This window comes from Tursiops truncatus, chromosome 13 (assembly GCF_011762595.2).
Source record: "Tursiops truncatus isolate mTurTru1 chromosome 13, mTurTru1.mat.Y, whole genome shotgun sequence".
Taxonomy (NCBI): Eukaryota; Metazoa; Chordata; class Mammalia; order Artiodactyla; family Delphinidae; genus Tursiops; species Tursiops truncatus.
In genome coordinates, this window is record NC_047046.1 from 77197243 (window position 1) to 77222883 (window position 25641).

A 25641-nucleotide genomic window follows, 5' to 3' on the forward strand; every position below is an offset into this window, starting at 1 on the left:
CTGTTTGGTGCCAGAAAGCTGAGAAAAATATGTAGAACGTTCTATTAAAATATCTGTTCTTTCCACCAGTCTTCATGAATGCATACTTTTTGTCTTATGCGATCCATTTTCTTCTGTCCTCCTTTAATCTACTAAAGTTTAAAATGATTGAAGGTCATTTGTCAGTTTAAAAATGATTGAGGTCAATTGTTCCCTGCAGGACATGAAATAGTTAATAATTTCTTGGAGCTTGGTGTACTTAGGCTAGGTGAAAAAGCAGTAAGACACTGGCAGAGTTTGGGAAATAAAATTCCCATGAAGAACTCCACATTCCCAGATGGCTAACAGCACTGAAACATGTGTCCATATTCAGCAGGAGATTTTTAGGCCTATTGATGTTTCCAGGCAACTGGTATCAAAATAATAACTTTAAATCATGGAGAAATACTGTAATCGGTGCAAATCATTTATCTGTGAAAGAGGTGCATTTATAGTGATAGTGTAAGTAAAATGAATATCTTGTGCACTTATTCCAAATTTAGTATCATAGTTTGTATAGTTCTAGATGTTGTTTAATTCCCCTCCAAAGAGGTAAATACATGTTCTTCTCTTGAATTGCCATCACACAGCAAAGGTAAATAGTCCTCTGGCTCACCGGATGGGTATAATGGTTAAACTCTGACTTAGAAAGAATTTCAGTGTCAGAGATTTACCCCGAGTCCTCTCCATTCAGTTGGTATAAAACATTACATTTTATAACATTTAACATTGTTCTGTCTTCCTCCCTCTCCCTCTTCGCCCCCTGCCATCTCTATCTTCTCTCATTTTTTTCACGTTAACTAAAAAAAAAAGCAACTATCCCTACTCTAGTCGTTCCCAAAGTAGAGTTTTCTGAATGTTTGAGTTGAGGCACTGTTGTAGAATTGGCTAAAAGAAATTTAATGAAGGGAAATGACTTTTGCTAAGAGCAGGTTTCCTAAATTTAATTTTCTACATTTATTTCTAATCATATTCTTCATTATGTCTTATGAAAAACATAATGTTTTTATGTAATGCTAATTTATATGTAAATTAGCCTCCAGGATATTCTAGAAAATTACTGCTTACCCTGTTATGTAATTTTAATGACATTTTAGAATTCTAAAACAACAATACCTTATTAGCTTCAAAGTGGGAGACTGAGGCATTTACAAAGGAGAACAAGAGTTCTTGATAGATACCTTCCTTCAGACAGAGATTGAGAATAGCTTCTCATACTCTGCAAGTGTGGGAGGGAAATAAATGAAACATGCCGCTGAACTCACTGTTGTGCTGAAAAGTCTTTGCCACAGATGCTAAAGGTCACCTTGGATATTCAGCTGCATTTGATTGTTTACATGCTGGAGTGGGGAGGATCCACAGGTCAAAGGTTTCCAGCACTATCAGAGGCTGTGCTGCCATTTTATAACAAACATTCTGTGACGTGCCTTTACCCATAACTTCAAAACAACGTAGGATGTCTTCATTTTCATGTCACGATGAAGAAAGGAATGCAATATCTAATAAAATAATATGCCTTAATATGTAAATAATTGTGACCAGAACAAATGTGGATGAAAATGGTATAGGACCTTGGCTCCACATGTCCAGACAGTCTGCCTTAAATAATCTGTGGTGCAGCCTGGGAGTTAGAATTTGTTAAGGACTTTCCAGAAGATTCTGGTAGATAGCCAGTGTTGAGCTGATTGGTATAAAATACATGTAGAATTCCTTTGACGGTGACAGCCATGAATCTGCTGGTATATATTGATGACTCCAATGGGACAAGCTATGTTGCATCACTGATGTGATTATCTGAAATTATGAACATCTCTTAAAGGTATTTCTAATAAAACAATGCATAATCTCCCTTTGATTTAAAAAAATATATTCATATTAAACTCTATAATGAAGTCTGGATATTTATATGTAAAATTAATTTCTGTTCTATTATCACATGATTATACACACATATGTCACCATAATGCTGAAAAGGATATCAAAAAATTGAAGAAGAACATACTAAGATGTTCCTTAACCTAGTTGCCACGATTATATCCTCAATCATGGAGAAAAGCAGAAATACCCCCATAGTTCAGCAAATAGCTCCTCAGATGGTATTGTTGTTGAGAATCATAGGGAAAATCTATTGCATGAACTGAAAAATATATTCCTTTCTAGAAATAAGTCATCTATAACAAACATTACTTGAGTTACATTTTTTTCTTCTTGCTTCCACTTATATAAAAGTATTCACTGTATTTTCAGTTCCTCATTTTATGCACACCTAACTTATTTTCTTACATTTGCTTTGTCTGAACTAATGGCATGTTTTAAGGGCTCACTTTCCAATTTCATCTATATATTAGCCACAACTTTATGTTTAAAAAAAGTAGGATTATATGGAAGTCTTATTGATTTCAATGTGGAAACTTCTTTGATTTTACAGTTTGGATATTAACCCATGCCAAATCATTGACATATTTGACATCTTACATTAACTCTAATGAGATATAGCTCATTAGTTTGAATTAATTTGTTTGGAATATATATATATTCCATATATTCCATATATTCACGCAAGGATATATATGGCACATTACCTGCAATTTCAAAATTCTATATACCTATATATGATAGTTCTCATTTTAGTAATGTTAATTTCATCAGTAATTAACATCATGTGGTTAATTGTCTCTTCAATATGGCTATGTTCCTAAGAAAATGTAAGAAACAGTCTGGCAAATTATCATGCATGTGTGTATCCTTCTTCCATAGATGAAGGACCAGAAATGAAATAGATTTCACACTGAGATTCTAGCATAAAATGAACTGCAGTATTCAAGACTGATTTTTATCTTGGACTAGATCCTCGGTAGTTTCCAGTTCACTTGTCATGGAAAAGAATAAATATGTAAATTAACGTAAGAAGCCTCAATAATTAAGAGATTGTAGTCATTTTTAGTGTTATTGGTTATTCTCTTGTACATTAGTATTGCATTGTTAATATCTTCCTGGTTTATAACTGATTTTGTATCTATTCTCCAATGCAGAATGCAACAAATGCAGAATGATCTACTAGAGGTTCCCACTTTAGAAGGAAAGGATTAATTTGAAATTCCTCTCAAATGGTTGTTTAACAAGTTAATTTATTGTTTGCTAGTTGGTTCACTGGTTTGTTGTTTTTCTGTTGCCTTTTTTCCTTCTATTTTGTGAAGTAGTCACAATGTATGTTAAATGCTAGCCTATTTAATAGATTTGATGAAGTGAGTTTTCCTTGGAAACATTAAGGTCTGATTAAAATACTCATCTGGAGATTGAAAAATATAATTCTGGCAAAAATGAAAGTGATTTTTTTTTACTAAATGGGAAGAATGCAGGCTTTTGAATCAGTCAGACAAAGTTACAAACTCCAGTTCTCTAGAGCCTAAGGATAAACATAACCTTGGCAAGTTTTGTACAACTCTAATCTTAATTTCCTCAAAAGTGAAGTAAGGATAATAATATCAGCTTTATGGAGTTTTTGTGAGAATTAGAGATAATATAAAGTGCCTGATACTTGGTAGATTCTCAATAAAGGATAATAAATAACACATATTAAATGGCTGTCATGTGTATTTAAACATTACAATTGCTACCCAAATATGAAAAGTTATGACTTGTGAATTTATGCCTATGTATATTTTTTAAATGATAATCCTATGTATGCCTGTGTATATTTGATTTAAATATAATCCTTACTTTAGTGTATGAAAATATATCTTCATTTATTTTGTTTATACCCTAACCCTTCCTAAAGTTAGAATCTTAGAGATTTTTAATTAATATATTATATATAACAGCACTATCTTTAAATAACTCATGAACAGATGATTGAAGATTTTAGGGTATTATTTAAGACATTCATTATTTAACCCTCCTACATAAAGTCCAAATATGGCAGGTTTTACTAAGCATTTACATAGGTAAATGTTTGTATTCATTCATTTAACAATTATTAAGCACTTATCTACGAAAAGTTTTGTGCGTGAAATTCCTAAGTGACTTCCATTTTTGCTTGGGAAGCAGATGTTGAACAACAAAGCATGAAATATTTTATTAAAATTGTAGTAAATGTGAAGAAAGTAATGCAGGATGTTATGAGAAGTTTATAATGAAGGATCTGACATAATTTGGTGGGGGTAGATAAGGCTTCTTTGAAGAAAATATATCTGAATTGAGCTAAGAATAATTTGTAGACATTAATCAGGTGAAAATGTAAGTGTGTTGGAGGGGGACTTTCTAGGCAGAGGTACAAAATGAACCAATATCTTGAGGTAGCAAAGAGAAGAGCAAGGTGGAGGAATTTCACGACGGCTAATGGAACTGGGAAGCAGAGTGAAGATTAGAGTTCTTTAAGAGGCTGGTGGTTTTTCAAGGCAGAGGAAATGTAGGCTCCTGTAATGTTAAGGATTTCTTTTTGCTTTATCTCATGAGCAATACTGAGCCACTGGATTGTCTTAGGCAGGAAAAAAAGAGGAATCTTAAGAATGAAAACAGAAAGGATATTTTAGGTGTAGCTAGACAGGAGTAGAAACATACCAGAAGTATGGAACTATAAAATTGATAGGAATTAATGAGAAAAAGTGGTGTACATGCAAAGGGGGAGCTAAGCTCGTGGAAACCCGGTCTACACACTGAAGTTCTGTTCACACTTCTGGAGCACTGACCCTCCCTTGGGACTAGTGCTACACACATAGGTAGTATCGTCTCTCCTTTGGATGAAAACTCCACGGAGAAGCCCCAAGCATATTTTCGAAGCAGGCTCTAGGCTATTTGGACAGGGAATCTGGGGCTCCGGTAGCTAACGCATGGTCTAAAAGGGCTTGGGTGGCAGACTCTGGATGGGTACACACCTTTGGCCTACAGACTCCTTTCCCTGTGAAGGATGCAGGCCCAGACAAGGGCTAGAGTGGGGTGCTGTAAAGCGAGGTGCCCAGAGCAAGTGCTGCTGCCACCGGGGTTACTTTAGCCATTCTTCCAGTGTGTAGTGATATCACACCATGGTTTTGTATGGCATTCCCCTGATGAGATTGAGAAACTTTTCAGGTTTGTTGGTCTTTTGGATATTCTCTTTTGAGATGTAGCTATTCAATTTTTGTGTGTTTTTCTTCCTAAGAGAATGCCTGATTTTTAAGAAATTTAATTATATGAGAATATGTATATGTGTATATATATGTGTGTGTGTGTGTGTGTGTGTGTGTGTGTGTATATTCTTGCTATAATCATGTTATTACAAATACCTTCTCCCACTTGTGGCTTTCCTTTTTACTCTCGTAATGGTGTGTCTTTTTAATGCAGTCTGATTCATCACTTTCTTTCCATATGGTTATTTAGAAACTTTTGATTTACCTTTAATACAGAGATCGTATGGAAATTATACAACTTGAATAAAAACTATCTGAACAATCAAGTTCAACATATTCCTTCACCAGCTTTTGCTAGCAATTCCTTCATATGTTGTTGAATTGCTGTGAATTGCTCTTAGGTTATAACCATTCCACTTGCATCTATGTGATTCACTCGCTAACCTCAGCCTACAAACACTGCATTCTTCTTCCACATGTGACACACATACCTTCACTCACACCTGCTCATGAACTCACATACATTTGTTCCCATATACACACACTCAAGCACAAACTCAGGTGCTTACACACTCCAGTACTCTCATACGCAAACACATACTCCCACTCTGATAAATACACACACAGCTTCTCTAGTTTAGAGCAAGTGAGAGGTTATTACTCTTAGTAGTTTTTCTCTTAAAATTTTTAAAGATTCCTTTACCTATGAAATCATATTGATTTTGAAAGTTGCTTCTATATAGGAAATCTATCCCATCACCCACTCTAGTGCATCTGCTGACAATGTCAGAGAAGCCATTATGGCCAAAGCATCAGCTATTTTCTAAAATAGACTTATTCTGAGGCAAAGAGTATTATTAGGACGTGAAGTAGAAATCAAAAGAAAAATGTTCATGTATTAAATTTGTTACAAATGAGTAAAATTGAATTGCAAAGGCAGCTCAAGTTATACCATGGGTTAGTAGACTACTGACCTGTCCTGAGAATTGGACATTTTAAAACATCTCCTATAAAGGAAAATATGCCATGATTTCCAGAGAACTGATTTACAAGTAGACTTTTTAATATAGAAATAAATGTATCCCAAAAATAAACTAATTATGATCTCAAAAGTATTCATTAAATATTTAGCAAGCCTACTTTTTTGTCATTCAACCTGGAATATTATCAAGGTGTCATTTATGTTTATGAAGGGAAATATTGATATAGAAAATAAACAGGGATATAAGAACAGGGCATGTGCTTTCTCAACTCAAGAAAAGACATATGCCAATTGCCCATTCTTAAAGCATCCCCTGTGTTCATATCTCTGCCTGGCCTGTTGAATTTACTGTATGGATTTCATGACAGGTGTAAATGGCAAGATTAAACAGGGGCGACAGTTCAGCCAGAATTTCATGGTAGATTGTTCCTAAAATGTTTGCCTTTGTTCTGTTGTTTGCTTTTGGTTAAGAGCTGGGCCCTTGAGGTTCACAAACGTATGCCCTAGAGTCTGTTGTCCTTCCAACTTATCACCTGACAGCACTGATTGTACAGTGTAGTTAAAAGTCAAAGCTAGCTTTGGCGATGTATACTCTGATGAAGGAGCCATCTGAAATTAGGACTTAAATAATGAAGGGTTCAGGGACACGGCGGCTGGTATTTGTTATACATTTTAATAGCAGAAGTTTGCAGCTAATTGGAGGCTAACTAAACTCCTTGGACATATTTCAAGTCACGTCAGTTAATTTTGCTCCCCAAGGAACCTGATAGGACATGCAGCTTAGTACTGCTTTTTTCTATCTTAATTACCACATTGAGTTGTGCTAATATAGATTTACTTTGGATGTTCTATGATTATAACCAGGCAAACATTGTTGGCATTTGTTTTCAATTTTATGAGCTCAGACTCTCACCCAACATTAAAAAATAATTGTCAATTTACAGATAAATTGAAATATTTTGAAATTATTGAAATACCATTCAAGTGTGCAATTGGTAGAAATTTATATTTATTGAATATTGAGACAATTTTAAAAAGTAAAACTGACAACTCAAGCGTTACTTCAAAGATTAGATTTACATGTTTTCATGGTTTCAATAGTCAATTGGTTCTAAGCCAGGATGTGCTAAATCCAGCTCATAAACACATGCTCAGATAGAATGCACCAAATTTTTAAACAATAGAGAAAGCTAAAAACAGATTAATTTAACCCTGAGGAGCATTGTATACCCTTCTTTAAAGCAGAGTTTGAGTCAGGAACTTGTGTAAATTTCGCTTACTACACTTGAAATTCCTAAGATATTTTCTAAAATACTTTGCAAAGCAGGTCACAAAACCTCATGAGCTCATACATTTGAAATAAAAACAGCAGATTTCCTGGAGTGCCAGTTTTGATTATAAGATTAATTTGTATTTTAACTTTGAAGAATGTTTTTAAAACTTTTTTGTGTTAAATTTTTATCATTTTAAATAATTCTTCTTTTTTTTAACTTAAAATACTTTGCCTCCATTGCAAAAATAAAATGTTTTGGCTTAAAACTAGATTAAGACAGTTGTTCAACTGAATACTCTTATCATTGTTTATATAGTTTGTTAATACAGAATTATGATGTTTCATTGGAAGTCATATATCATGAGACCCAGGAATCATAGTCCTCACTTCCTCTGAGCCCCTGATTTCCTTCCTTCACTTCCAAAAAGTAACAAGAAAGGAATAATGTATGAAATTAAAGCCTATAAATGCATCAGTTCTTACCTTAAGATACTATTATTTTGTTCTGTCCTTAAGCATGTGAAATATCATATTTTAGTAGTGCTTTTATATACCAGAGGGAACTCTCGGTCATAAGGCAATTAGGTATAAGCAGAATAGGTTATTGAGTGAGACAAAGTGCTAAATTAAAACACACACACACATAAAACTGAAAATTCCATTATGGATTTAATCTAAATAATCCTGTTCAGTGCCCTCACTTGTGGGCACAAACGAATAATCCTGTCTTCCTTTTCTAATCCACATACCCAGTAAAATACTTCCACAAAGAAGTATTTGTGGGAAAGGAAAATAACCACAAAGAACATGGCAAAAATTGCCAGAAAAATGGGCTTCAGGAAAAATATATACCTGAGTTCAATACCACCTCAGTGTGAGTTTGGAAAATTACTTAGTCCTTAATATTCGATTTTCTCATCTGGAAAAAAATGGGTAAAAATACTCAGTGCAGGAAATTGTTGAAACTCTAATGAGGTGCTAATGCAAGAGGCCTGGATAATACGTTGGTCCCTTCTTCTCTTCTAGATAAGAAATATTCTATATATAAAAATAAGAACTTCAGAAATTAGAGGACGTTTAAGAGATTTATTTTCATAAGCCATTTATCAAAAAGATCATACCTAAAATGTTGTTTGTAAAAGACTGAAAAATATCTTTTACTTTTAAAATTCTCCAGTCAAGGATTTCTCCCACTTCGGTGGTGAGTAGCCTTCATGAGGCTCCTTGTAATTAACCGAATAATCTCAGGCTGAATTTCTCTAGTCTCTCTACAATTGATCTGGAGAAAACGTATCATCGTTTTCTGTTCAAAAGCCCTTTGCACACTCAGAGAATATTATTTGGACACTTCTAAGCTATCTAAAATTCTGGCTCAAAAATACTTTTTATAAAATCAGAGAATAACAGCTTCAGGAAAAAGTCAAAACGACAAACAAAACTAAACAAAACTGACATCCTTCCTGATTTCAGAGACTAAAATACCAGAGCCCCAACTTAGAGAAGGAAAATAGGTAAATGTATTTTTATAAGTTATCTGTGGTCATGGCTCCCCATGCCAACATAACTAGATGAAAAGTAAGAAAAAAATCACTTTGACATTTTGGATATTTTGGGGTTTTGTCTAATAGAAATGTAGTGTAACGGGATGGATATATCAGGTTTTGATATAAACAGATCTGGGTTTGATTCTTGGCTCCTATTTTTTTCATATTTAGAATTTGTTTAATATTGTCTACTTGTATTATTCTATTAAGAATTAAGTATCATTCTAAGAATTATGTAAGTATGACAACTGAGATCTAGATAGACACATAGCTGATACAAAATGCCCCTCTAGATTCTATGTTTCAGATCACTAGTCTCTAGATTTTTATGGTCTCTTTTTTATTTGCTGTACTTTTTAATTCGTCATCATCTGATGTAATAGATCTCTCTCTCCTTTTTCTTTTCCCGTTTGAAGTGGCTTGTAGGCAAGACAGAGCAGATGATTCCTGTTTGAGAGTTATGGTAGCAAGGAGCCATTGGATAGGAAATCTCACTGCTCTCATTGGTTATTAATTTCTGTAAGGACTAAAGGCCTACAAAATAGCACAATATTTCCCTTCTTTTCTGTCCTTCTGACTTCTAAGACTCTGGTATTATTATGTCTAAATCACTATACCTGTTATATTTAATAGTTTATTCTAGGTATTTATTCTAGGTGTGTGCCTGTTTGCTTATTTTTTTGTTGTAATATATGTTGATATAGGTGTTGGTATCTTTGATAAGTTGGACAGACAACTTAGTTTTGTCTTTTTAAAAAATAATTTCTCTTAAACTTTTCCATACAATTTAAAATAATATATTGGGTACTTAACATTTTTGTGTTCTAGAAGGCAATATATTATCTTTTTCTCATCCAAACTTAACCTCCATATTGCATGTCTGTATAGATCCCACTATTTCAATTCTGCTAACAACAAAAAGACCATAACTCTACCTACAAAACTCTTGATTTATCTTTAACAATATCTTTAGCTGTGTCATATAATTTAAATTGTGCATTTAATTTCTCAAGCGCTATAAGTTCCAAATAAACAGGCCTAATTTTCAAGAAAAGAGAATAAAAATTATTGGAAAATATTCCAATTTTTAGTGAAAGAATACGAAGAAAAATAAACAGAATTTTCTGAAGTGATATCAAATACTTTCTTGGTATGAAACTGGGGTCAGTTCTTTATCTCAGGCTTTTTCTATATATTCCCTGTCATTCATTTGAAACTATTATTTAAAATCCATGATTGGTACAGGTTTACTTTTCATGTCAAACAATTTTTCTGGCAATGATTAAAAATATATTTAATTTAATGTGGGAAATTTTGATAATCCACAATAAGTTTTGACTCTTCCCCTAGATATTAATATTTTGTGATCAAATGTGAGTGTATTCTTTACTATGCATTCATAGAGGTGCTTTAAATTTACCATTCATGGATTAATTACTTTTAAGGCATTTGCTCTTCTCAGTGTTTCCAAATCATGCACCCCTTCTCTGCTATTCCCTTCAGGAGACAGTCCCCTGGACTCCTCCTACTTTACCAATGTGTAAAGAGCAGATCAAAATCCACCTCTACTGGGTTTTCTTCCTTGATTCATTGAAAATGCAGCCACGTCCAGAAATGATTTCTCCTTCTTTTGAATTCTCATGACAGTGCATTTGGTGTTTCCCTTAAGGGTGTTTTTCATGTTGGAAACATTATCAAACTCTCTTAGTGTGTAAGCCATTAAGGGGTCATTTCTTATTTAACGTGTATCTCCTAGATGCCCTCATCCAATGCTTCATACATCGTGGTTAGTAAGGAAATTTTGGTTGAAATAAATCATAGCAAGAGTAATACACTAATATTTTTAAGACATCTTGAAAAGTTATTTAATTCACATTTATCCAGTCATCTATTTCAAGAAACACACAACTGTAAATCAAATATCTTTCCTTAATATACAAAAACATTTAAAGAGTAGACAAAATCTTGGATGAATACAAGAATCTTTATTAAAATATGTCTATATTATCAGATTTGGGTAATTCCAAAGAATATAAAATATTGTATATCTCATTTTTCTGGCAGGATATTCCCAAACATGCTGCCGTATCACTTCGAAATTTGTGTGATTCAAAATGAAGTGATACTTACCATATCAACGTTTTCAATCTACAAACAACAGACTCTGCTTTGTAAATCCAACAAATATTCATGGGAAAATCTATTGAAATTTAACATAGAGAAAAAATTAAATTTGACCTTAAATGTAATTGTATGCTTGATCAGAATCCAGTGACAAAAGAGAAAGAAAGATAGAAGCCAACACAGATACACACCTTTTGTATTAACACATACCAGTAAATATACATTTATTTTAATATATAATAAATAAATTTATTTATTTTTGCATGTGAGATTCTGGAGAGTGGCGTTTGAGACAAACACTAAATCAGGTGACTCACTTGAGGCACTACGGCACTGAAGGAATTATCATAGATGAGACAAAAGTGCAAAATGAATTTTCATTTACACAGAATTTTCATTTCTGTGTCATTGTAAATCATTTTGTTCTGGAGCAAAATGATATAGCATTTAAGAGAAAAAAGGAAAGGTTGATGTTGTTTCAGTTGGCAAATATGATAGTCATTTTTTTCCCTGCACGGTACCGTATATTAAATATTTAAAACACCATTGTATCAGAGTGTGTTGCTAAATAAAAGGGTGAAATTTTGAATTCAATTTAATTTTATTTAAATATAGTTCACAGATGTTGGTAGGACAGATAATGGTTAGGGTTTTCAGTACAAACATACTATGGATGTAGTGAGAAGCCAGCTTTATATTTCTGTGTAATTATCTCAATGGGTTATGTATATCGTATATTTTTTTAAAGTGACAGGGCTAGAAATGAAGCCTGTGGATTGAAGAGCCAATATATCAAAATATATAAGCTTGAATATTAACCCACTTTCATCAACATGACAGATGGTTTCTAGGCCAATGCATTTAGTCAGTGATATTACCAGTGCAATTCCAGCAGAACTGTTCCAGAGAACAACTGCCTCTTATATGCAGAGGATGGAGAATGGGTGTCTGCAGTTTCAATTTTGAGATCAAAGAGCCACCGCCACCTGCAGTGCTACTCACCACCCATAGGGAGGTAGAGAGGGTTCTGGCATGGTTTGCTTGGCCATTAAGAGAAAGTTTTCATTTTTCTTCTCAAATGTTTTCCACATGTAAGTCGGTTTTATATTATTATTTTTAATAATAGTCTTTATAATAACTCTCAAAAGTGTTATTTTGATAGAGCTGTGTACAATCACATTACATCCTAGTGGAGATCAGATATTGAATGCAAAATATATCAATCAGTATGAAGATTCCATTAAGTAATTTTGTCTAAATTATAGCAGTTGCAGCAAAATTGCATTATGTAGTTACATCACTGATTCGGTCAAAAAGTAATAAATAACCCTTCTTTGAAACACAATATATTAACATTTTTTTCTCAACTATGCTTTTATTTTCCCTCACATACCACTTTGTCTTATTCTGCCTCTGTCTTCTACAGTTCCCTCTATTGTCTCTTTAATTCTCTCCATGGAATACTGCCAAGAAAAGCCTAGGAAGCTTCTAAATTTCCCAGAATCTCAGGATGAATTTCTTATACTTCATCATGAATACCACCATTAGACACTTCACAATTATCCCCTTCTATTCCAGGCAGCTTTATCAAATTTACTGTATTCTGAGTTTTCCCATGTGTATAGGGCCCTTCTATGTATAATGCCCTTCCCAGAGATGGGTAAATCTCTGATATTTTTTCTAACATATTTTCTAAGCATTGTCACATTCATAATTGGTTTATTAAAATTTTACTTAAGATAGCCACAAAAATGAATGGATATTTATACATGCTTAAATGATTCTCAACATAAATGAGCTTTCAGTCATTCTTTATATATTTTTCCGTAAAGGTATTACAATCTACTAGGATTTCTAAAAACTCTACTTATGTGTACCAAAATTGCATTTGGTCTCTAAGAATTGCTTTTATCTCAACTACATTTCCTTTTTCATTCCATAAATAGTTGTAATATGTTATAACTTTTCTATGACCTGATTTCAATACTGAAAAATTTTTATCAAATGATTTGAATTATCAAATCATTCACATGGGTCAACAACAACAAAAATTGGTATTGAATGCCTACTAGGTGCTGTTCTAGGTTCTGATATTTTTCTTTACAACTATTTTCCAAACTTGTAGTAATGTTGCTATTGTACTTTTATAATGTAAACATGCTTATATTATTCTCATAGTTCTTAGGGATGGGGAAAGTAGGGTGTCCTATTTTATTGTTACATCAATTGATTTTATTTTTTATTTATTCATCACCCTATATACCACTTTTCTAAATTGTGAATCAGCAGTTCAGCGATGTCACTCTATTTTTTCACAGGAGATCTTTTTGTACCACTAAATACAACTCTAGAGCCAAGAGTTATTTCTACATTGTTCTATTCATTATAGCATGTGCAGAATTTTAATTACCACAAAGAATGCAGATTTCCCCCAAGGGCACCCACTGTGGAAAATGTTTAAATGTAATCATAATAAATCTTTTTATCCTTATTATTTAAAACATCCATCATTAAAACTTTGGGTTTTCCTGAAGTACTATTCCTTCCAGATCTCATTTCAGAAAAGTCATGCATGAAGAGAACAATAATAAAACGGGTCCAAAAACATTTTAGTTAAAAGTTATGAAGACATTTTCATAGTCTGCCACTTACCATTGTCTCTGCAAGCCAAGGACATTTTTTATGATTTTACAGTTATCTAATTTATTGTTTATAATATAGGGAGGTTCATTTATTCTCTAGGTATCTGAGTTTTAACTATCTTGGTGAGATTTTTATGAGTCACCCAACAAATTAAAAACATTTTAGGAAGAATGGAGAATGAAATAGAGAAATAAAGGGAGTCTGAAAAATCAGAAAATAGGAATATAGTTCCGGTAAAGCAACTTTAAGAATATATGTATAAAATCATGAGCCATCCATCTTTGATTTGTCTTTTTAAGTGACAACAATAATCCGCAGTAAAGTTCTAGTTTTTCTTATCAAGCTACTTTCAAACACAAACAGAAATGATAAACAGTAATTTAGTGTATCTAGTTTACTAAATACTAATGATAAATAAGCACATAAAAAGCAGATACTTTTAGTTGCAAAGTAAGCACTTTCTAATGTTATTAGATTTAAAGACACTATGTTTAAGCTCCACAAAACCACCTGAAAGTTTAGAATTGCATAAAATACAAAATGTTAAATTTTTGCTTACTTTGAAGAAACATATAAACTACAGCTGGAATATGTAGTGTTATGATGTTAATAACCTTGGGTAGGAGAGCAACCAATGCCCACCAGTTTGTCAGTTAAAGGCAAGAATTCCCAGGCCTTTAAAAAAAAATAAATTACTCTTCCATTTCTCATTTATTAGCGGAATTTTGTAAAAATTCTAGGTCACCTGATGAGTTAGTTCATTTATTTTAATGATATATATACAGCCATCTATGAAAGATAAAAACCCTGTAAGCATTATGGGATCCTAAGTAGAAATGGTATTCCTGACAGCTATCTAGTAATCAAGCTTTGCAAAGCTGGGACTTGGAAAATTTGTTTTACTTTTCCCTCTTATGAACATTTTCAATTAAATATAAAGAATTTTTTTGCTTCGCATGGTGGTTTTAAACTGGTATTTCATCATTTGAAATAGGGCACTGGCTCTGGGTTATTTAGTATTTATTAATAATTTCCATTTTGACCTTTCCCAGGTTTTGCTATTTATTAGGTGTTTTTGCACTATTGCAGAGATGACTGAACAGAATTGGGGAATTTTTTTTGCCCTTTTTTAAAACTTCATACTTTAAATTATTTTTACATTGACCTTTAAAGTTGGTATGTAGCTATGATTTGAAAGTTCTGTTTAAAAACCACCCTGCTGAAAAATCAGACAATCCCAAAAGTTCAAAACAGATTGGCCAGCTGATGGCTGAAAGCGAAGGAAACCAGGCAGAAGAGAGAACTGAGAACAGAGAAAGGAGCCAAGATATGTCACGGCACAGGGAGATCTTCAGCATATTTGTCATGACTGTTTTTTTTTTAACATCTTTATTGGAGTATAATTGCTTTACAATGGTGTGTTAGTTTCTGCTGTATAACAGAGGGAATCAGCTATACCTATACATATATTCCCTATGACTATTTCTTTTATAATTCCTTACTGACTTCGGAAGCCAGGAAGCACACCGTGTGTAAATAAATTGTATTTGATGGAAAGTGACTTCTGAACACATCTGGGTATATATGGAGAGTGGGCATTTTACTTTTCCATTTGTTTATTCTGCCTTGAATGGATCACCCTGTTTTCATTTATTTAATTTCATAAAATAGGTCATCTTTGATCCAGGTTAAAATCTGAGGGATCTTCAGGTTTTAGGGATGCAGTCAGTGATTGGTTTATGTCTTATGCTTGGTTTATACTTAGAGTTCTTTTGTCAGTAGTTACAAAATGGCTTAAACAATAGAAGCTGTCTGACATGAGGTCAGAGAAATTATAATTCTTTAATTGCTTGTGGCCACAATTAGCCATGCCTAATTGTGTTCTGCTGGATCCCATACATAGCAGAGGAATGCTCTTCTCCGTTTGGAATTTTTCCTGACTGCTCATATTTCACCAAGGCCTTGGCATCTGCAAGAAACTATTTGTTATCTGCATTTTCTAACGGGCAACAACATTCTCTTTTCCTTCATTAGAGTGTTGTCCAGTGAAAGCTGAAATCTCATTTTTAATCAAGCAGCAAAGTGTAGCTGATTATATGTAACAAAATAGTTTGATTTTGCTTATTGAGCTATTTAAAATAAAAAGGCACCATTGACTGAGATGAACTATAGTGTAAGTAACCCATGCGTAGCCATAAAGTGGCCAGTTACATGATGGATGGTGCCGAAGTATTCAACTTTCCTCAAAGAGCTATATTTTTAAAAAATTTTAATCCAATTGGCCCTCTTTCTTCTTCTGTCTTTGAAGAATGGAGAACATATATTTAGTTAAGCTTGGAAATGTGCTGTTGAACCATGATTGCTAAAATATTTGGCAAAACTGAAATACGTATGTGGTGTCTTTGTAAAAAATTCGTAACTGGGCTTCCCTGGTGGCGCAGTGGTTGAGAGTCCGCCTGCCGATGCAGGGGACGCGGGTTCGTGCCCCGGTCCGGGAAGATCCCACATGCTGCGGGGTGGCTGGACCCGTGAGCCATGGCCGCTGGGCCTGCACGTCCGGAGCCTGTGCTCCGCAACGGGAGAGGCCATAACAGTGAGAGGCCCGCGTACCGCAAAAAAAAAAAAAAAAAAAAAATCGTAACTAGTTATTTATACTGATTCTGGGTATCAAAAGTGAATTCTCCAAACTTTGCTGGTGTATTTTGCCAGGTATTGTGCTAGGTACTTAGGAAGACACAAATATAAATCACAGTGGCTCACATATGGAGCTTCTGTCCTCAGGAACATAGTCTAGGGGCTGTGTTTATCCTCCATTAGTATTTGCTCTTTTATGAAGAGTTAATGTTGGGTATTAACTTTGGGAATATGGATTTATGAAGGGAGGTGAATGTCATCTCTATTTGACTGAACTGACTGTCCTAATGGCAGAAAAGACATCTAATGTCCTTTGTCATCACAGTTATATTTTCTTTTTAAAAATAATTTATTGAGGTGATATTCACATAACATAAAATTAACCCTTTTAATATGATGTTACGGAGCATTTAGTGCATCCACAATGTTGTGCAACCACTATCTCTATCTAGTTCCAAAACATTTCTAAACCCATTAAGAAGTTTCTCCTCATTGCCCTATTCCCCCCCGCAAACCCTAGCAGCCACCAACCTAAGTTCTGTCCCTGTGGATTTATCCATTCTGGATATTTCATGTAAATGCAGTCATACAATATGTGACCATTTTATGTCTGGCTTCTTTCATTCAGTCTGTTTCAGAGGCTTATATTTTCTATGCATTGCTCAATTATACTCATCCTCAAAATGTTTTAGGGTGGACATAACACAAGCTATTTGTTCAGATAGACCTGGTCCAAATCCTGGAGTTTCCATTCTCAGTAGTTGGGATATAGTGCATGTTATTTAACCTTTCTGGACCATGTATTCTTGTGTTTAAGGAAGAAAGAAATATCTGTCTTTTAGGATAATTTTAGGAAATAAATGACAATGTTTAAGAAGTCCTAGAACATAATAGGCCCTCACATGAGGTTTATTCCATTTGGCTGTAGCAGAGATAAAATTGTTGCATTCTCTTGACAATTCAATGATTTAAGTGATAATCACTCAGAAATATTTCTGTCAATATGTATTGCCATGTAGGTAAGTAAACAATAAATATCACTCATTTTGCTTATATAAATTTTTAAATTTTGATTCCATATCTATGAAAGTATTCTAACACTTTTACATCATAAATTTCAGTTAAAGGATAGATTAATGGAAATTACCCTTAAAAAAGTCACATCACCTCCATGTTTGTGTTGCAGCCCATTTTGCCTGAATTGTAATATTTTTTTTCATTCTGATCCATTTTACAAGATTTTTATGTTAACGATGACGAAATTCTTCCACGGAAAGCAGTGTACTTCTCAGGACAGAAATTTCAATAAAAGCAAAGCCGTGTTAGGTCACAACGTTGTTTCTGCCTTATGTGGAGACGGTTATTCAAAATTACACACACAGTTAAACTGCTTTTACCAAAATTTAAAAATTTTAGTTTGTAGGCTTAAGACATGGAAGACAATAAAGTTTTATTTTTATATACTGGAGAGCTGATATCTGAATATGAACAAGGCCAAGGCTCAGCCAATGTTATTTATGACTCCATAGTAGTTCAGAGCGAAAAGTCTTACACGTAGACTGCAAAGATCAAGAACAAAGACCTAGTTATCTGTCCTTATCAAAAGGAGCTTGTCACTGACTAAAGCAAAATGACATTTTTAAAAAGGCAGGGAATGTTTTCTGGAAGCTTTAAATAAGTGACTCTTCCCACTGTGTCCAGGTATCTGTGTCTTTGTTCATTTCTTGTTCTCATTGGACAGTTCCTTGGTTAAATTTCGTTTGTTTGCTTCCTTTCTCCTTATTGCTCTACTTTAGCTCATTCCTTATTAGTTCTTGACCCATGTGACCCATTATATTTGTGGAAATTTTATCTCTTCAATGTCATTTTACATCATAATGTTATTGAAGTAAGTCTTATCTGAAATTCCTTTGAAGTTCGAGAAATGAAATATCTACCTGTATACTGTTTTATAGGATTTTATTATGATCCTTCCTTAAGGAATATTACACATTCTCTCTCTCTCATAAAGAGCAAAATAAACTTGCATTCCCTGATTTCTTACCTAGAAAGTAAAACATGATTTCCCTCTTTGGTTGTGTACTATCACTTCTCAGGTCCCTTTTTAATGAAATGTCATTTCTGTGGGATGAATGACCACCTATAATCAAGTTATATTTCGAAATCACAGTCCCTTCATAACGTATTTAATAGGTTGATTTTTAGGGCTTGGAAACTAGTTATGGAACATACGTACTGTTGGCATTTACTCAAACCTCCCAGCTCAAATGTTTGTTTCTAAAATCGCAATAATAGCAGGCCATGTGACTGTACACAGTTAGTAATATAAAGTGTGGGATATATCTTCCGTATAGATGCACCAGATGCATACATCTTAAAAATAAGTTAATTTTCTCCCGTGGAAAACTATTTTATATATTCCACACCATACTTCTTTAAATTATGTGTGATTATAAAATACAGGTACAGTTTTAAAATAAAACTTCAAAGGAAGATTATGCTAAAATTCAAATGTCTGTATGCCTATTATGCACTTGTCACCAATCTAAAAATTATTTAAAGGTTAGTTTTCTAGTACAATTGCACAGCTAAGAGTCTAAGGTCACCATAATGCTAGAGAGTTGAAAAAAATAGCCTTCCAGCCTCGACAGATACAAGAGAAAGAGAAAGGAAGGAACTAATTTGAATCGTATATAAATACAAAGTAAAATAAAATAAATGCTCTCTTTCATGGTACACAAGCAACAAGATCAGTTTTGATGTCCCAAGTTAGGAGAAAAAAAATTTTTAAATAATTAAGCTGTCATTTTGAATTGTAGCCAAAGATTATTCTTCCTTCTCTTTGGATAAAAAGTACCAAACCAGGAAGATATGATGTGAGTCTGAATTGGACTAACAATAATGTGAGATTTACCAGAATTCCATAAAAGTGGGATTATCTAATATTTTAAAGACATGTGGTGAGGACAATCTTAATACCAGGATGCACAGAAAAATACTACTACTTTATTGAAATTATTCCTAAATTATGGATTCTGGATTTTAATTCCAAGGGCATTTAACAGTTGTATCCTTTATGGAACCTTATCATAATCACGGGAGGAAAAATATCACACTGTCAAAATTGCCTTGTGTGATGAGGCACTTATCTTCCCGTGTTCAGCTGCCTTCTGCTGGCTAACCTTGTCGTGGAGGGCGCTGCCGAGACCACCAACCAAAGGAAACCCACAGTAATTACTACAATCCAGTGAGAAACGGAGTCGCTCGAGGCAGGCAGTTTTAACCCCACAATCAACATTCTGCAACTCAAGGAAAACACAAACATGGCCCGGCTGAGACACATTACGCATGAACGAATATTTCACATTAAGTGAGTTAAAGGACCTTGCTGAAAATTACAAAGGCTGCTTAGGAAAGCAATGGATCCCATTATGGAAGCAATAGGTCTCAAAGAAAGCAGCGTGTTAGAGATCCATGTATAGTTGGAGGAGGTAGACACCTTAGTAAAGCAGTCCCCTCCCCCATCCTGAACACAATGCTTCAACACCGCACTCTCTGGGAGGAGGAATCCAAGCCAGCCCCCCTCCTGACTCTTTGCTCCCCCCCCCCTCCATTCTCACTACCTTCTTCCTCTCTACCTCCCACACCCTTGATTCCCCCTTTGTCACCGCCCTCCTGCCTGCCTCTCCTCTGCCCCCTCCTCTCCTACCCCCCTTCCCCCAGCATCTACGTGGGACCCTTGCTCCGCTGCAGGCAGCGCTGGGCACTAGGACCGTCTCCGACAGGGTGCGATAAGCTCACCCGTGGAACGACAGGGCCTTCTTTTTCTTCGCGATCCCCTTGACTGGGCTGGGCACCCCCACCCCTCCCAGGAGCCTCGGGGACCAGCTGGGGGGAGGCGGGTCCCCGGCTTCATCCCCGACCTCATGGATCTCTTTGGACTGCCAGATCGTCTTCACCACGACGTTCGCCATGGCGTCCTGGGGGACGGGGTGAGGGGGTGGGGGGGGCGGCTCCCAGGAGCTCCTTCCTCTGAGACTCTCCACCTACACTGATCACTGACCCTCAAGGTCCCCTGTCCCCATAAGCCTGCCTCATAAAGGACCCAAGCACTGGGCCCCTGCAGTGGGGGGGGGGGGGGGGGGACAGGAGTAGGCAAACGTGATTCAGCACGTTCCCCCAGGGGGCTCAGTGAACTCTTCTTGTTCAGGTTTCTAGTTCTGCCCTGATCTGTCCCTCCCCTTCAGAAACACGGTGAAATGTATTCTAGTCCAGAACTTACAGTGGAAGGACCCACTGTATTAATTCATCATGTAATACGCTGGATTTGTCACTTTCCCAGGGGACGATGGGGATTGAATACCAGCGCTGGAGGATCTTACATTCTGTGGGGGGTTGGAAGGGGACAGGCAGGCAATAGAAACAAACCCAAAATACCAGGTGTCCGAACGTGATATAAAGGGAATCAAAACTGAGCGATGGCCACGTGGACATTTGTCAAAGCTTGTCGATTTGTGCACCCGGGATTTGAGCCTTTTATTGTGCGTGAATTCTACCTATTAAAAAATCTAAACGAGAAAAAAAAATGTAATTAAAAAGTAAAATGCTGCTTTCTATTACCTCATGCAATTTTACTATGAAAAACCAGGAGGAAAACAATCTTACATTTCTCCCTGAGTTTAAAAACACTCCATTGTTCTGGTAACACCTGATTTGAATTCATCTGCTGCACATTACAGAACGTATGTGGACATTTATACCTCCAACAGGAATTACTTCCATATTAGGGTAAATCGGCTTGAGATACAGGTACTTCTAAATAACAATCTTTGTGAAATATATTATTTTAGTACTCATTTTCCCTGCCTTCCACTTCATTGGCAGGTGGGTTAGGAGTTACTATAAACACGAAATGAGACTGGGCAGTGCTCCATTTAAGTCTTTCCCCCGCTTCAGTGATAATGTAATTCATAGGAAATTCCTCCTCGACTCTGCTTCGTAGTATTTTCTAATGGCTTGCTACACTCTGAAAAAGTGTGCAGTTTTATTCAAGTCCATTCTGTTGTGGAAAAAATAAAATTGAGGTGGGAAGAGCAGAAGAAAAGATATATGTGGCAAACAAGCATAAATATGTCGATAGAGGGGCTTAACAGAAAATGAAGTCAGCAGGGGCCCACGCCATGCACCACCATTGTAAAATATAGGATAAATCACCACCACCCTATGTTTTGCAGGTTTCCATTAAGGGAATCTTTTTGTGTGAGTAAATGGCCTGTAAATTCAAGCCTTTTTTTGTGGCTTGACTTTAAAAGGTGCCTGTTTTATATCATGTGTTTTATGCTAACATGTTGGTGTATTTTTTAATGGTAAACTAAATCCAAAAAAAAACGTCCAATGGAGAAGAATTGATTATACAATCTATCCCAATTTCATCAGTTCCTCGTAGGATATAAGCTATATAGTCTATAAACAGCTCTGAATTTTTTTTATTTTGATCAATGGGCCTTCTTAGATGAGCTATAAAACCATTAACCTTCTTTTCCATTTTTCATATTTCAGTTAAAAAACTCTCATGATACACTTGTTGCATCTATCTCTTAATGAAATATAAATTACTCATGTATGAAATTCATTGAATTTATGTGTCAAAGTTTAAATAATTTGGAATTAATGAGCCCATAAGTATAATTGATACAAATACACACTGTATAGGTTTAACTAAAAGTCTCACAACTGACCCACATACATTTCATTAATATCAAATATACTAATAGTAATTTATAATTAAAAGGCAAATATAGGAGTAATGAAAAACTATGTGACCCATTCAGAAGCATACTGATGATACCCAAATACTAGAATCGCTGCTATTCTTGGGCCTGTGGGTGTAGAAAGGGAGATGTATGTTTGTCAAGCATTGTGTGGCTGCTAAATTTCTTAATAGCATGTTTTTTCAGCTTTCTTGAAGTATCACTGATAAATAAAATTTATAAATATTTAAGTTGCACAGCATAATGATTTGAGGTACTCACGCATCGTGAAATAATTAACACAGTCAAGTAAATTAGCACATGCGTCATCTCACATAGTTACCATACTGTGCGTGTGTGTGTGTGTGTGTGTGTGTGGTGAGAATACTTAAGATATACTCCCAGCAAATTTCCAGTATACAATACGGTATTGTTAACTATGATCGCCATGCTGTACATTAGATCCTCAGCGCTTATTTATCTTATAACTGAAAGTTTATATTCTTTGACCATCTCCCCACTTCCTCCAGTTCCAGGCCCCTGGAAACCACCATTGTAGTCTCTGTTTCTGTGAGTTCAACTCTTTTTAGGTTCCACATATAAGTGAGAGCATACAGTATTCGTCTTTCTCACTCTGGTTTACTTCACTTGGCATCATGTCCTCCAGTTTCACTCATGTTGTCGCATTGGAGGGTTTCCTTCTTTCTCATGGCTAATATTCCATTGCATTTTATACCATATTTTCTTTATCCATTCATCTGTCTATGGACACTTGGGTCATTTCCATATCTTGACTGTTGTGAATAATGCTGTAATAAACTTGAGGAAGCAGATATCTCTTTGAGATCTGATTTCATTTCCTTTGAATTTATACGTAGGAGTGGGATTGCTGGATCATATGGTAGTTCTATTTTTTTTTTTTTTTTTTTTTTTTGGCGGTATGTGGGCCTCTCACTGTTGTGGCCTCTCCCATTGCGGAGCACAGGCTCCAGACGCGCAGGCTCAGCGGCCATGGCTCACGGGCCCAGCCGCTCCGCGGCATGTGGGATCTTCCCGGACCGGGGCACGAACCTGTGTCCCCTGCATCGGCAGGCGGACTCTCAACCACTGCGCCACCAGGGAAGCCCGGTAGTTCTATTTTTAATGTTCTATTTTTAATTTTTTAGGGGAAACTCTGTACTGTTTTCCAAAATGACTGTTCCAATTTACATTTCCATTAACAGTGCGCAAGGGTTCCCTTTTCTCCATGCCCTCATCAACACTTATCTCTTCCCCTTTTGATAACAGCCATCCTACTGGGTTTAAGGAGATATCTCATTGTGGTTTTGATTTGCCTTTCCCTGATGATTCATGATGTTGAGCACCTTTTTACATACCTGTTGGCCACTTTTTATGTCTTCCTTGGAAAACTATTTATTCAGGTCTTTTGCCCATTTTTAAATTGAGTTCTTTGGTTTTGTATTTTGCTATTGAGTTGTATAACTTCCTTATATATTTTGGATATTATCCCCTTATTAGGGGATAATATGTGCTTTGCAATATTTTCTCCCGTTCTGTAGCTTGCCATTTCATTTTGTTGACTGTTTCCTTTGTTGTGCAGAAGAATTTTAGTTTGATGCAGTCCCACTCATTTATTTCTGGTTTTGTTGCCTGAGCTTTTGACATCATATCCAGAAAACTCTGATCTCTTCCCTGGGGACACGTCACCTCCTATAAACCATGTGTTCCTTCTATCCACAGAGTGCAGAAAGCTTACAGAGAAATCCTATGTCTAGTGGATTTTTCTTGCAGTAAGTTATTATTATTATTACTTTATTGTTTAACCTAACCTTGGATAGCCTATGTGAAGTTTTCTTGCTGTCTTTTTCTCTAGGAATTTCTGAAGGTGCTTCCTGTAAAAAGTCTATAACTACTGAACTTATCCTTTAATTTTATCTTACTTGCCACTCTTCGGTGTGTAATGAATTTCACTTGAACTCTCATGGCTGAATCTGGACTCCGGACTCCCCCATTCTAAGTAAGCAGCCATTAGTTTAGTCAGTTAGAGTTCTGCTATTTAATTCTTACCTTTCTAACAGATTTGAAGAGGATTATCTTGCCTTTCAAGGATTTCTTTGAATTTGGCCAAAATTGCATTGTAATATTTGACTATTCTCCATAGAATTTTGGTTGAGATCGTGATGATCTAATATTTTCCTTCCTGATAACTCGGTGTTGTTTTGTGGTTGTTTTGTTTGGCACAGGAGAGAGAATTGCCAAGAAATACATTTTCTCTACTGTAGTAAACAAAAATGGTGTTCTTAAAAATATGAAATTTACTGCTAGAATCAGTGAGTTTTAATGCTTTTATATTCTTTTGTAAAATAATATTAATTACTTGTGCCATATAACATGAGCCAATTTTTATACACACTATCCCTAAGCTTATCCTTAAAACTCTGAAAATTATGTCAGATATTTCCTATTTTATAAATGGAAGCACTGAGGCTCAAAGAAACTACCTTGCCAGAGTCTAATTAATAATTAAGATGTCATAACTTGATAAACACATAATTTATAACCTTACCCAGACTTCCTCTTTGGTCTAATTTCTTCATACTCTTTCACATGCATTATCCACTCTTTTTTTTGTTTGTTTGTTTTTGGGTTTTTTTGTTGTTTTTTTTTTCGGTACACGGGCCTCTCACTGTTGTGGCCTCTCCCGTTACGGAGCACAGGCTCTGGACGCGCAGGCTCAGCGGCCATGGCTCACGGGCCCAGCTGCTCCACGGCATGTGGGACCTTCCCGGACCGGGGCACGAACCCGTGTCCCCTGCATCGGCAGGCGAACTCTCAACCACTGTGCCACCAGGGAAGCCCCATTATCCACTCTTGATACAGTGAATGAAAACAGTTACTTGCCTTTACATAGCACCTAATGGACACTTATAACTAGTAGCTAGTATTCTCCCTTCTGCTGCATGTCCTATAATTTTAATAACACAGCCAAAAGCCTTTTTCTTTTACATAATCAGAATGTTCAGCTTAATTTGTCCGTCTACTCGATATAGGCTACCCTGTTCATTCCTTGGAACTTTTTACACTGCCTTTAATGAGCAGGGTATTTATGTAATAATTGTTCAGACAATTATTATGTCTAGTAAGGATAGAAGGGACTTGGTAGAAGTCCCAATTATTGTGTCTCTTTTGTCCAAGTTTATTGTCATTTTTGGAGCTTTTAAAGATTTGGTTAAAATAAGTTAATTTGTTCAATTATTGTCCTTTTTTGATACTTTTATGATTTGTACCATTTCCTTGGCTTCTTTGCTGGTCTGGATATTTTGTTTCTTATTCTATAAACTGTTTCATCTCATTCTTTTCTAACTTTGCTCTTCTATATCAAAATCTTGAGTTTTCAATGAGATGTTTTTCCCTGCCGAGAGGGCAGATGAGATTTGAAACTTGGCCTGCTTTTATTGATATCTGTCATCTAAACATCGAAATACAAAATCGACAATCTGTAGAGTTGTTTTGAGTTAATTTTACCTTATCCTTTTTCCCAAGGGTAATAAATACATGAGCTGCTTAC

The 25641-nt window shown here is 35.4% G+C and overlaps 2 pseudogenes; one reads left to right on the forward strand and one right to left on the reverse strand.

The window, feature by feature from the left end:
- LOC101333849 (serine/threonine-protein phosphatase 2A 56 kDa regulatory subunit gamma isoform-like) overlaps positions 1-19673 on the reverse strand; it is a 146636-nt pseudogene extending 126963 nt beyond the window's left edge.
- LOC101334140 (tyrosine--tRNA ligase, mitochondrial pseudogene) overlaps positions 1-25641 on the forward strand; it is a 307010-nt pseudogene that overhangs the window by 213127 nt on the left and 68242 nt on the right.